Source organism: Myiozetetes cayanensis, unplaced genomic scaffold (assembly GCF_022539395.1).
Source record: "Myiozetetes cayanensis isolate MyiCay16 unplaced genomic scaffold, myiCay2020 scf2-11, whole genome shotgun sequence".
In the NCBI taxonomy this organism is placed as follows: domain Eukaryota; kingdom Metazoa; phylum Chordata; class Aves; order Passeriformes; family Tyrannidae; genus Myiozetetes; species Myiozetetes cayanensis.
Window position 1 is genome coordinate 66,969,802 of NW_026087411.1, and position 12,218 is coordinate 66,982,019.

At 36.5% G+C, this 12,218-nt stretch overlaps 1 protein-coding gene across 3 annotated transcripts in view; it reads left to right on the forward strand.

The window, feature by feature from the left end:
* HS3ST5 (heparan sulfate-glucosamine 3-sulfotransferase 5) overlaps positions 1-12,218 on the forward strand; it is a 188,608-nt gene that overhangs the window by 91,469 nt on the left and 84,921 nt on the right. For all 3 annotated transcript variants that reach the window (XM_050314208.1, XM_050314211.1, XM_050314209.1), the window contains one exon: positions 5,633-5,840. The gene's annotated coding sequence lies outside the window, so the exon portion shown is untranslated. The remainder of the gene's footprint in view (positions 1-5,632; positions 5,841-12,218) is intronic.

The following is a 12,218-nucleotide window of genomic DNA, read 5'->3' on the forward strand; positions in this document are numbered from 1 at the left end:
TGCTGGGCCACCGGCTGTTCCTCTTTCTGACTCGTAGAAAACACATTTCCGGTTAAGAAAATTCACTTGGGCCCTGTGTCTGCAAAGGGGTCTCCCCACAAGAGGAAGTTCATTATTTATTTCCTACAAGAACTAGGCATTTCTTCATAAAGCTGTCCCACTTCTGTAGCTCATGCAACATGAGTTTCAGCTACTGTAACTGGCTGTACAGTTGTGATAATTTGCTGAATTCACATCAGTAAAGCAGCTATTCTTTTCCCAGGTAGCAATTTGTACTGAATAACACAACTGGTGCACAAGAACAGACATAAACTGTATATTGCATATACTTATATGGCATAGATAGGAAATATGGTGGATTAAAGGTATGTGTATACTCTCTTGTGGTACTTTGAACAGTACTCGGATATAAATGATATTTTGTTTGTTGTACATATCCCTGTTAAAGGGTACTTTGAAAATACTTGTTCGTGCTTATTTTGTTCTTACTTTTCTTATTACACATTTATTGCAACAGAACCTTGTTATTTAAGACTACTACCTCAAGAGATTTAGTGCACATTTCATGTTTTTCTTAATGTAATTTTAGTTTGGTAATTTTTTTTTGTTTTGTTATAAATGTCTCAGAGTAAACACATTGCACTGGGTTTACACCATAGTAAAAAATTACTCACTGTGGAATGTTGATCTCACTTTCTACCTGGCAGCTAAACAGGAAAAAGAGGAGGTTTGTGCTTATTTTGAAATGTGGACAAGTTAGCATGTTAGTGTTTTTACCAACATCTATCACACCTTGATGCAAATAGTCCAGGCCATGTTTTATCACACTGAAATAGTTCAAAAGGAAAAACGTATCTTTTTTAAGATGCAGGGTGCTAGTGTTCAGTTTTTGGTGGTGAATCATTGAGCTGTTTGAAATTCATTCTGTCATGCAGCCAAAGTTTGACTTGGAACTGAAAACCTGATGATGAACACATGATGTGGTGGTCATTACGACATGTTAAGGTTTCACCCGTCCCTCAAACATATTGAATACCAGCTGAATAGGTAATATGTTGCATATCAACATTTGTAACAATGGAGGGTTGTTTCCCTGAGGGTAATTGTGTTTCATATATTTCTGTCACTTGGAAGAAGCAATCTATAGAAATTCCTCCCAGATTTCATCAAGAGTTAATGGACTATGTACGGTCAGCTCTGCAGGACTGTGCTGGAGAGCTTCCCAATGCTGCTTCCCCAAGGCAATCTGCAGGGAAGATACCCCAGAGATACAAATACTAGAATCTCTGGTTCTTAGAAGTTGAGGCAATCTAATTGTCAGGTTTGGAGAGATGTCACAGGCTGAGAAATTTTGGGTTATTCTGAAAACTGTTTTTATGGAGCAGAGAATTTTGATCATTTAGAAAGATGGTAAACCTAATGAAAATCAAGAAATCTTGGGGATGGCAGGGAAGTTGACAGGGAAATGACATACTAGGGTGAGAGGGAGTTCAGAGAAATACCAGAAAGGTGAATGTGTACAGGCTGGGTCAGCTTTGCAGGTATTTGCAGAGGGAAGCCAGGGAGAGCCTGGAAATGAAATTCTATGTGACTGAGACTTGCTTATACTTTTTTTTTCTTTGTCCCCAGTCACATAATTATGGCTTTCTGTATCTCTTTTCATGGCATTACACAGATTCATTATTTTTGTAGGGACCAATTCTGACTGTGACTTGAACCTTACAGAGTAGCCTTGACACTTTGAGAGTTAATGCCTTCTGTCTCATTCTGTAGAAGTGTTAAGTATGATTCAGAAGTATGATTCAGCTGTCATGGTTTAATCTAACTCATTTTATTTTTCATTGAAAAGGACAAAGGGTGTGCACATGGCCAGACTTTGTGTATTATTTGAGGAAGAGTAACTTTCATCTGTGAATAAAGAGCAGATCAATTCTTAAAATCTTCAGTTGTTTACTATTTTCTGAGCTAAAAAAAAAGATAAATTAAAAATGTTTAAAAATTAAAATTCCTTTTTAAGTTCTGCCTTTACAGGATGAGGACACTCTTGTCTTTTCATCTGTTTTTATAATATTTTTTTTCTTGAACCATACAAACCCCCCCACATTTAACAGATTCAGAGAAGGAAACCTGTAAAACAACTCAGGTTCATTATTTAAAAGAAACAAACATAACCTTCAAGATTTATTTTTTGGCGTGCTTTGACGTATGATTTGCAATTGTTCAAGGCCGCAGTACTGGACACTGGAGCAGTAAGATAGCTATGCAGTATTTAGTTGCCCTTAGCAGGAGTTGGAATCAGCTCAAACCTTTCTGCAGATCAGGTGACTCCTCTTGAATAGCTTCTAATGAGATACAATATCCTTTGCTCTGGAATTCTGTGAACTTTGAAATGCTTTCAAGTCATCAAGCGGCTGAGTAAGGAGTTTGCTCTCTTAATGGAGAGTGAGGACACAGCTACATCAATGGGTTATACTCCTATGCTCAGTCCTCTCCTCCTACTAGTCTCTTTACTAAGCGAATGGAGGAAAGCCAGGAGATCCCTCCTCATAAGAGCATGTGGGACTATATAAGGACCACAGCTGTCTGGGTTATGTTCAAACAACTGTGTAGACAAGAAGGTGTCAGTCCTGGCAAGGTTTAGGCAGGTCTATGTGACCTATGGCCAGAGTGATACCCAGAACATGACAGGAATGAACCAGCTCATTTAAAAAGGGAAGCTAAGGTGTTACATGCAGGAACTGCTTAGATCCCTAAAAAATTTTGGGGTTTTCTCTATTATATGTCTCTGAATACGTCTGAGCATATTTAGCTTATTAAAACAAAAGCATCCAGGAGGGGTTTTTTGTACAAAAAGATTTACAAAGCTTACTAGTTAATAGCCTTGATGCTAATACTAGCGCTCTTACAGAAAAAGCAATTAGTCTGTTGAAAGGATTCTTGCTCTAACAAAGAATTAAAAGTGGTCCTTTTGCCCTCTTATGGGGTATACTGAATTCCTTGGATTCCTGGGCATGAAGTCTGAAAGGACACATTGGACAAAGACTCTAGTCTTAGTTAGAGTGGATAAATGCACATTAAAAATGGGTAGTCATTAAATAAAAATCCCTAGTGCTCTGATTACCACAAGTAGAAATAGTTAAATTAGAAATCAAATAAGAAAAAAAAATGTTACTCCAATTTATTTGATTTTTACACTTCATGTGTATTCATTTAAACTGTTTACAATAAATAAATTGATTACATTTGTGATCATTATATATAATTACATATATTGATATTTGCATATATTCCACAGGGGCATTTATTGGTAGATCTGTCATTCCTGAAACTTAATGTTTATGATCAATATGAGACTTCATCAAATAACAGAAGAGAAATTCTATCTAAGTTTGAAAACAATCTATTCTTGGCTGAATATATGCATTCATTTAAACTGAACAGAATCCATTTTGTAAATAAGTCTACATACTGTCAACATATTATTGACTAGTCTCCTCCAGCCTGATGGTAAACCAGTTCGTTCTGCCAGAATGCCTATGAAATTATAGGACTTTTAACAACATTATTCTTAGGGAGGTTGAGTACTGCCCTGGAAAATTTTAAGTTATTTAATTCATGTAATCCACATATTGGAAAGAGGGGAAATGTATATATGCAGCTTTTCTCCAAAAGTGTTTTCAAATCTCCCTTCTTTTCTCTAAAACCTCAAAGCTGGTGACGACTGCCATAGCAAAGCCCTTAGAATACATTTTATTTTCCTTGTGAACAACTTAGCTGAAAATCCTGTAACTCAGAGCAGAGCTTATTTGTGATACATCAAGAGCCCCTTGAGAGCTCTCTCTTAAGGGATTTATCACGTTTGCTTCCCTCATGATCTGTGTCACACATACAAGTGACAACAAACACTGTTTGGATCTAATGCTACGATCTATATCTCTAAGTATCACTGACATCAAAGGAATCAGACCCTTATGATTTTCAGAGTCCCATTCACATGTCTGATAGACGAGTTCATTGTCTTCTTCATGTGACTATTAATCTTCCTCCAGGGAGAGCTTGTAGGCTCACAGAGATGTTTTGTAGCGTTGGTTTATTTGTTTGTTTTCTGTAGCCAACCTATTAGTTCTCAAAGTTTCCGTTCATGATACTGGCACGATTTCTCAGAGCAGTAGTTGCAATGTTTTATTAGTTATTTCAGCTGAACATTTACTCTATGAAACTGAGCTATCCAAAGAGGGCTTTTGGGACACTATCAGTTTGGTCTAATGTATGAGCTCAAATTATTGTATCATTATAATATGCTGCTTGGTGTCTTTTGCCATTGATTTGCCTACATTTTTTAAATTGCTCAATCAGAAACCATTTATCTGATAAATTATTAATGAATAAGTGTTTGTGGAGGAAAAACAAAATACTCAGCATTGTAAATCATGTATCATACAGGCAACAGCAGTCAGAAGTAAACTGCTGTTGAGCCGAGTAAGTGGTTTATGTAATGTGGATGGAAATGATGTGGTGAAATAAACACTTCATTGCAAACAACGGGTGACTGCTATTTTCCTAGACTTTTACAAGATTCTTGTACATTTCTACCTTCTTTTATTGGTGCAAAATTCAGTTTTCTGTGTGCAAAGGCATCTGCACTTTTTAGACTCCAACCATACTCTAATGTGCTCAAACTGGTCATTCTTTATAATATTTGTGTAGAAACCTTTTGATTTAATTCTGATCCTCTACTCACAAGTATTTTTTCCTAGCTAACAGAATAATTGCAGTGTTAATGTGTTTTGGCAGGTCACATTGGCACTGATGATTTTGAGGGTTTATCCGTATTTGCTTATATCAAGCAAATTCCTTGATGCTTGATTTACTTTGAAAGAAAGCAGATATGTTCGTATCTAGCTAGATATTGTAGTATGGAATTTGCAATTAAACACCATATTCACATTTGTATCTGTGTCCCATTTCTTCAATATGCAGGCATAGATAATTTAAAAAAAGGCAAAACATAAACAAACCAAACCAAACCAACCAAACCAACCCCAAAACAACCCAAAACCAGAAAAAAAAAGAAAAAGCAAGATTAGTTAGACAATCTCACTAAATATTTTTAACATTTTCAACATTTATCCAGATGGATCTGGCATTATTCTCAGTATAAAAGTAGTTTCTCCAGTGGTTTGCAAAATGGCTGTAAAATACATTTCTGACCAGTATCAAGGTAAAATATAGCAGAGTAGCAGTATCATATGCAATATATTGCCTCTTCCCAGTAAAGATCTAACATGCTTTTGCCTGTAACCCACTTAAAATAAGTTTATTTAGCAATTTTCTGTCATCAGGAATGGCTTTTGTGTGGGGCTTCGTATTGTGAAACGTTTCCTGTAATTTTCCTTTCTCTTCTCCTTCCTCCCTAACCTGTGCTCTAGATTCCAGGCTGACAATGTTTACAAGATACTGAGACAGTACTTTCAAAAACATGAGCTGACAAGTACTACCTCTGCGCCCCTATTAAAAAAAATATTTTCACTCTTAAACAGGGAAACTATGAGTGTTTGTTTTTTCAGTTGTTTTGTTTAGCTTCTTGGGTTCTTTTTAAAATATGCAGCAAGTATCTTCTCTCTTTGTACAGGCTCAGCAAGTTGTACACCACTTCAGCAGAGATGCCTGATCTTTTCGTCTGCATACCTGGACATGTTTTATTCCCTGACTGGTCTTTTCACTAACCACTAAAGATTTCCTGTGACTGAACACTGGAATAGATGAGTTAAATTCTTCTGGAATGTTCTTCATCAAACGTAGATGTGCTGGACTTTCTGGATGTGCCTAAGGACACAAAGGTTAGTGTCTTCCTTAAAAGCCTGAAGTTTTAGGACTGTTTCATTTAGCCTTTAGCACTGCAGAATATGTTTCAATTTGATGCTTAAACAGAGGCATAAGTGAATAAAATGGTGAATTGACATCGCATATAGAGCTGAAAACATGTTTTTAACTGCCACGTGATAAACATGCTTAGTGAGCTGGTACAACTTAAAACCCTCTGAATGACTCTCTGGCCAACAAGAGAAAGATCTACCCATGTTCTGCCATTAAACATTTTTGTGGTAGTTCTTCTAAACTAGGATTCAGTGAATTTCAATCACTCTCACCTGGCTTACAACAGGTAAAAGGGGGACAAGAGTATTCAGCTTACCTTAATTCACAAGATGGTTCTTGTTTGCAGATGATGGGGTAGGTGTTTGCTCAGCTGTGTGTTTAGTTGTTCTAGATGGCATGTGGACTTGAGAGGAATGGCAAAAACATACATAACTTATTAGAAAAACAAACATGTCTTCTTAGTGGCAGCTATTCACTTTCTGGAAGCTGCGAGATTTTAATAAAATTCTTTTTCTATCTTTTGATTTCTCTTAAAATATTATATAATCTATAGATATTATTCTGACACTACTTTGCCACGTCAGGAAATCAACCTTGATCAAGATAATTCACTGACATAATTTTTCTGTGGCATGATTGAAAATGTAGAAGAAATAATTCTGTAAACAGATACATGCTCAGAAAGGTGGTGGAATGTGTGTGGGCATATGTGCACATCAAGTCATGTCTCAGACACATAACTGACAAGGAAAGTAGCAAGATCATAAAGATACATCAGGATTTTCAGCACTAATCACAACATTATAAAAAAAATTATGTTCATAATGATGTAGATAATGCTGTTAGCAGTAGAGAAAGTGAACAATCATGTAACCTTGATTTTATTCTATGATTGCCATCTGTTTGTCATCTTTTGCAGAATATTCTTCAGGATTAATGCTCCATCTGGGTTGGGGAAAGAGGGAGAAAAGTTCTTTTCAATTTTACTCAGGCAAAGTTATTTTGTTTCATATGACCCCTTGAAAAATAGTTTTACAAATACTACTTTTTTTTTAATTAAACATCCCCACAACCTCTTAAAATAATTTCAGGAAACTTATTGGCTAAAGTAGATGGAGCTCAAACTTGATGTAATTTGAACTACATAAATTAAATTCTTCTTTCTCATTTTTGTGGAGGGCTTCTAGTGATATCATCTGAATAATAGCTTTCTAATCAATCTCCTTCTGTCTGCTACTGTAGCTAGTATTTGTGTTTGCATTCTAAATGCTTAGTCCCTGTATAAAATAATTAGAAGACAAAAATATCATCCCTCATTGAAAGACATCGTTTCCCCATTGGCACCAAATGCCTACTCCAGAGGAGAAAAAAAAAATACAGTTTTGGTTTACTCAAGTTCTATTGAAGTTACTGAGAATTTCTGTAATAGAGTTCAATAGGAACACGAACATGAATATAAAAATACAGACTTCATTCAAAAGGAGAAGCTTAGAGGAGTTGCAAGATTGTGCAGAGTTTTCTGTATGAAGGAAAGCTGTTAGCTCTGTGGGGCGCCCTCACTGTGATGCCTAAATATTTTCCAAGAAAATAAAATTCTTATTGGGCATATGTTGTAACTTTAACGTGTTGACTTTTTTATAATATTACCTCTTTTGATGCAGCCCAGGATATTGTTGGCCTTCTGGGCTGCAAGTGCACACTGTTGTCTCATTTCCAGCTTTTCATCCATGAGTACTCCCAAGTCTTTCTCCACAGGGCTGCTCTCAGTGAGTTCATCTCCCAGTCTGTACTCATGTCTGGGATTGCCCTGACCTAGATACAACTTGCACTTGGATTTGTAGAACTTCATGAGGTTAAGGATCCTATGTGTCTTTGATTTTGCTTAAAGTATTGTTACTAAAGCACACATTCATTAATAGCAGGATAAAAATTTGGATGGAAAATTATGCAAGAAAAAATTTGCTTTTCTCTTCAGTTTTGTGGATATTTCACATTTATTGTGCTAAAAATATTACAAACTTTATTTATAGATTGGAGAAAAAAACTGTCTTTGACTGGTAATAGATATGTTCATTTAAACAGTGAAAATAAAAGGAATAAGGTAAATTATCTGACTAGCTGCAAAACCAGTGGAGTATCACCTGTCCAAATTTTCCATGATTAATTTTGTTTCTGGCTGAGTTTTATCAAATGCATGCAGCTAGGTTTATCCACAAGACCTGCAGAAGCTTAGACAGAAAACGTAAGAAATTTCCCTGATGTAAATGAATAAATGATGGCTATACTGAATTGAGTACCTAGCTTATTAGACCAAAATATTATATCAGTGTGGCTTTGATGAAGAAGAAAAGAATAATAATATGATGGTTTATGAACTGGGAACATTTGGCATAACCTGAGATTTAAAACTGATCCTGTTGATTTTATGTTAAACCTATGGCATACAAACTACATCCTGGAGGTTACAACTTCCTGCCAGAGGTTGGGAGAAGAGTCCCCTAACATGGGAAAGACTGAATTCTGCCCTTCCATGTCCTAGGAGGTTTACTTAATATGCAGAAAGAAAAATGTCTTCTGTCAAATGTATTTTGTAAGGACGAAAAACAGAAGTGATCTGTCCCCTGTTTTCAAAGTAGGTCAGAGCTGTGAATCCTAATCTAAAGCAACAAGACTGAAACTAAGCATAAGGTCTCTTAAGATCCAGAAAAACAGGTTGTGTTTAAGATACGTCTATGCCCTTGTCATCACCTCTGCCTGACTTGTTGGTTCTCCTGAGAACCACCTTTCACACAAGAGTAACCACATCTTCCTCTCAACTATTGCTTCTTATCAGAAAACCTAGAGCTACATACATCTATCTGTAGCAGCAAAACAAGGCTTAGGCATGAGTTTGATCCCTGGCTTCTGCTCATCAATCCCATCTATTCACATGTTCCCTAGCATGGTTTTGGCCCACAATCCCACTCTGCATAGTGGACTTCAGGGAGCAGTGAGGGGAAAGGATGGTTTCCAGGAAGCCACAAGGAATATGGCCACCTTGTTTTGGGATGGAGAGGCAGGGTCACCCACAGTCTGGGCAAGAGAATTAGTCTTGGTCTGTTTAACTTAGAAACATTTCCACAGCCGAGCGTTGCAAAGCTGAGGCTTCCACTGACTCTAGCTGTGGAGTACAGACATCCATGCAAGTTGTGTCATCATATTCTTTTGTTGTCAATCTTTCCACTGAATTTGAGGAAGATAAGCTGAGACACCTCCTCTTCTATTTTGGACTCTTAGGACGCAATGCAGTGTATTTACAGTATTTATTGGTTTTACACAGTAAAAAAATTTATTTACAGTATTTATTTCTCTTACACATTAGAACACACTGTGATATTCAATCCTTATCCCCAGGCCTTTTTATTTCTTTTTTTTGTGTGTGTGTGTGTCATTTCTAGCTTTAATGAGACAAATAATTTACATGAAAGAAGTTATGTTCACCATGTTACTTTTGTGGCAGAAGTCTGTTCCCTGTCTCTTCTTGCTAGTTCATGGTCTTTTGCTCATATTCATGCAGTTATTTCTGGAAACTTTGCATAAGAGTTTACCTTACTAGTATGTTGAGTGCTACATCTATGTTGATTCTGATAAAATATCTGTATTAGAATTTTCTCCTGTACAAAATAAGAAACTTTAAAACATGGAATTTTTTTTTGGTAATAAATTGATGAAGGAGATGTGATGATAAGCTGTAACAATACAATAATTAAATAATTAAAAGTACAAACCCATGAATTCTAGGCATTTTGTCCCTTCTATGAAAAATATGAATATCAAACAACTTTTACAAGAGGTGCTAAGGGTATATGACTTTCCATTTCTCGATAATTTAATTCATGTAAGATTTAAAAAATATTTGATTTATGAAAATGTGGGCATTTTTACTCACTTGGAAAAAAAGGCACTTTAAACAGCAGGATGTAATTTCAGACTATTTGCAGTCAAGAGGCCTCTGCTGAGCAAAATACTCATTCAATTTAGGAATGCAGATTATAATAATTTTCCTATCTCCCTCACAGCAGGACTCCTGCCATCGTTTTGCAAACCCACAGGTTGCAGTAGTGAATGACTAGCTAACTTCAGTTTCAGGTAACACGTGCTTTAAACATATTCTCATGAGCTCAACTTAGTTATAATGCAAAGCTCCTTAGTTTCACCAAGTGAAATGGGATACACTTAAATTACCTCATCTAATATAATACTCCTTAATACATGCAAAGTGGTTTATGATGGCAAAGCTTGTAGAGCATGAAAATCAGCAGGGAAAGTAAGGTTTTCTGGTTAAAACTGTCAAAAAGAAGTCCTATTTTATATCATTTCTATTTAAGCAGGTTGAGAATGAGGAAGGAGAGATTAGAGTAAGAAATAATCAGTCCAGAAAAATGTAGATTTAGTACATTAACCTTTTAATATATCAGCTCTACCAAACAAGAAAATTATCAAGTAAAGCTGTTCCTTCAATAATATCTCCTGCACCGTAAAATTAAATGTAAAACACACAGTGGCCAAAATGTTTTACAGTAAGAAACAATAGTCTTTATTCTATCTACTTTATGCAGAGAGTTTTTTATTGTGCACCAAGTTTCCATTTGCTAGTATTAATAATCCAGTTTCATGTGGCTGTATTAATTTGCAAGGACTTTTTAATTTCAGACAAGGTCAAGGAATTACTTATCTTTCTTCCTCCTTTAAAGGCTAAGTGAATATATCGCAATCTTATGCACCTTGCAGACACAAGACCTGGTTTCAACAGAACCCCAAAACAACTGGTAACATCTTTTTTTTTTTTTTCCCAATATCCTGCACCTGCAATCTGGCCATAGGGCTGTAAATCCTTTCCCTACATCCCTATCCAATACTTCCAGAAAACTCTTCAGAGAGGGGCTAAGCTGCTACAGGCTTTGGAGATAACACCCAAGTGTATATCTCATTTTCCACAGATGTAACCAGAGCCATCACAAAGATGTTGCACTGCCTAGAGGAAAGTGGCTCCTGGAGAAGAGCATCTGGCTGCAATTGAATTTGGGTGAGATCCAGACAATACTGGTAGAAAGGCAGAATTTATCCGAACAGCCAGTTGAGCAAGATTCCTAGGTGTGTGCCTTAAGCACTAGTTTGCAATAAGGCTGTTCACATCCTTGGAAAAAGGCGTGTTGCACAGCTATGGCCCCACAAAATGAACCAAGAACTCTTTCCAGTCCAATTAAAAGCATCTGTAATTTTTTTCTTTTTTTTCAGTCAGTCCTTGCTAGATTTTCACAGTGCATAGAAAACAAGGCAGCAAAACCAACAAAATTTAGAAAATTATTGCATGCCTCCAGGAAAAAAGGTCCAGACACAAAGATCTCTGCTTACTTTTTAAGGGATTGGTATAACTCACTGTATCCAGGCTGTTTCACCCTTCACAGTAAGAGAACACTGTTCCTGCAGTGCAGTGTCTCTAACGCTCTCTTAGGCATTAGGATGGAAAGCACTAATCTTGTTCTCAAAGGTACAATCGGTTTGAATCTCTTGATATCCATGATTACTTTTTCATTTTCTACAAATGGACAGATTCTAAAAGAAACAATCTGAAACCTTCTGAGCAAAGAGAGTTCCTGAGAGAGGCACAATGCTTCTCTTCTGCTTATGCAGTGAGTTTTAAGGTCTGTACACACTGAAAAGGCCTTTCAACAAAGAATTTGACTTCCAGAAGTTCTGCTTGTCTGCTAAAATTAATATTTCTCCTCTTGGTGGGGGAAAAATTAAAGGCAGATGATTTAAACCCTGGGAGATCACAAAAGTATAGGTAAAAGCACACAGGAAAGCTGTAAGCAAACAATACCGCGTGAAAGCACACAGTTGGAGAAGCCACACACAGTATTCTGGAGGAAGCTGGAGTCCAATTCCAAGATGGAACAGGTCTTTGAGCCTGGCCCCAAATATTAATGAAAAGTTACAAGCATCTTTATGGAGGACAAATAACTGTAAAACTGTTGGTATCCACTGTCAAAATCGTGAATCTTCTTTCTGGCAACATTATCTTTGCTTTACTCAGTTTTCTCAACAGGGAACAGAAAAAAAGACTTCTTGGGGCCTCACTCATGAGGATTTTGTGGATGTAAACCATCACTTGCAGTTTATTGCCTTGGATTGTGTGAGGTCACCACATGACTCAAGTAAATAAATATTTCTCTTTTGTTTCCTCCAGTTCACATTAAGTAATAAGAGTAAGATGACAATGCAGATCTTCAGCTTTTTGTTTTTCTTCTGGTGATTGCATAGTTTTGATTTTTGGTAGATAACTTGCCAGAAATTCCTGT